Here is a 2,544-nt window from a genome sequence, read left to right on the forward strand (position 1 = left end):
TCTCCACCATCAAGAGGGGTGACCACTAGCCTTTTGACCCACCTTGCGGCAAAACATTAGAGTCGGCCCTGGCTGTGAATGAATTAGAGGAGCTCTAGTCAAGACTGAAGCTCCCTGGTGACCCTCTCTTCTTCTCTCCCTTCCTCTCCTCTCCTCTCCTCTCCTCTCCCAACACATCCAACCATTCATAGTGCAGACACATGACACACTTTCATGCAGCGAGGTTGGTATTTATTGTTAAACTAGCAGTTACATTTTCCTCAGAGAGTGTCTGAATATCTTGCGTGGAGCCACATGATTTATTTGTATCTACTAGTTGGACTGGGAAGGTAGGCAGTGACTGCATACTTTCTCATTTCCATTTGGCAAAAAGTTAACGCATGCCTCTGCAAGCGTATTATTTCCGATACCACGGTAAGGATACCACGGTGAGGATACCACGGGGAGCATACCACGGTGAGGATACCATGGTGAGGATACCACGGTGAGGATACCACAGTATCGCTGCCAGGTTTCAAACATTCCCAAAGTTCTACAGTATGGTGAGAATAGTTAAAAGTTGGAGTGACATGTTGCTCTTATGCGTTATCAGTGTGTGTATTGAGCTAGCCTTCCTTCCCTTACCTTCACTGAATCCCTATACATCTCCTCACACAGGTCTCAGATGGCTTCACAAATATGTTTCTTATCACCAAACTACCCTACTGTAAGAATCCCGCCCTCCCTCCCTCCCTCCCGCCCTCACCCACCTTCTATCCYCCTCTCCCTATCTCTTGCTCTGATTGTGGGTGCCTTTCAGTCTGATAAGACAGAGATCATAAGAAGCTTCTTTGTAAGGTGCAGGGTATCACATAGGTTTTATTCACCAACCTCACTCCTGTATTGTGCCATTGGGAGGAACCATGCAGAGGAGTGAAACTACTAAAGGTTTTGAATTATAGATAGAAACACTGCAGCAACAGCAGTGTAGACTGGACTTCCTGGAAAGAGGTGTTTATCTTTTCCCTTCACGGACCAAATGAGACTGAATTAAAAAGCAGAATCAGATATAACAAGAGTAAACGTTGGTAAATTGTCAACTAAAACGGGTCTATTCAAACTGTGGCTGTAGTCAATATTTATGAACAACTCCAGCATGTCAAAGTGGACAAGGTTTGGACTATTGTGATTTAGAACATTGTGTCCCAAGTCTCCTGCAGAGCTGCTGTGAAGAAATGTCTGTGAATAACTGTCTGCAGCAGATTTGCTCTGCTAGGATCACAATACCTTATTCAGTTTGAAGATGAGAGATGTGCTCTGGGGATGTTCTGGAGATGCTCTGGAGATGTTCCCATGTTCCCATAGTTGCCTATGGGAACACACACAGCACGGCTCATATTCATGTGGTTCTCAGAGGCACTTTTCAGAATAGGTGAAACAACAATACAAATACGTAGAAGCCGTGCAGTTCACACGACCAACCACAACACACACACCAAACACCACCAACACACACACACACACACACACACACACACACACACACACACACACACACACACACACACACACACACACACACACACACACACACACACACACACACACACACACACACACACACACACACACTATATATAATGAACGTGTATGTGGTGTGTGTGTGTGTCCTTGAATGAGGCTTCTACATATTTTGTATTCTTGTTTCACCTATTCTGAAAAGTGCCTCTGAGAACCATATGAATATGAGCAGTGCTTTGGGGAATAACTAATTAAATCATTTGATTAATATTACTCTTATTTACTTTATAATATCTTTCAAAGCACATTTCATTAAAAAGAATTGGGCCTCTCTTCCAAGAAATGAGTGAAACCCTCAGACTTTAACGAGTAAGAATTGAACAGTATTACTTCAGCACAACGCTCATTCTTATTTTTTAATTCAACATTTGAAATATATAACTATGTCGATGAAGATGCTCTCCAAAATTCCGGGAAACCAACATCATTAATTCAACTTGTATCAACCCTGCCCCCTACAGCAACATGATTGTCTCTCTCAGTATTGAATGTAGAGCAGACGGCACTTCATCATTTAAACAGGAATCGCCCACAGACACACTTTACCCTGGTACAGTGGCACCAGGAAAATCTCTCAGTGTGTGTTGAGGGTCAGAAGTGAAGGAGATTTCACAAGAGTAACAGATCTAAGATACAGCTTACCCTTCCCAAATTCTAACCTTAACAATTGAGGTGGGAAACATAAAACTGATCTTTAGATCAATTTAATTATTCTCTCTCTCTCTCTACTTCCATCATATATTAGTTTGACTGATAGCTGACACTGATGTAAGGTCAGTTTTTAATGCCTAATGGTTAAGGATGTCATAAAAAGGCAACTTGAACCCCCTTCCACTGAGGTTGATGTGTGTAGGTGTCCTGTGTGCCAGTGGGTGAGAGACAGCAGGAGAAGAGGTGGGATACTCAGCTTTTCCATTACGGGAGCCCTGACCTGCCTCTCCTGAGGTGGCACATTAGCAGAGTGAGAGTCATATCAGTCACAAT

This window comes from Salvelinus sp. IW2-2015, unplaced genomic scaffold (genome assembly GCF_002910315.2).
Source record: "Salvelinus sp. IW2-2015 unplaced genomic scaffold, ASM291031v2 Un_scaffold1275, whole genome shotgun sequence".
Classification (NCBI taxonomy): Eukaryota; Metazoa; Chordata; class Actinopteri; order Salmoniformes; family Salmonidae; genus Salvelinus; species Salvelinus sp. IW2-2015.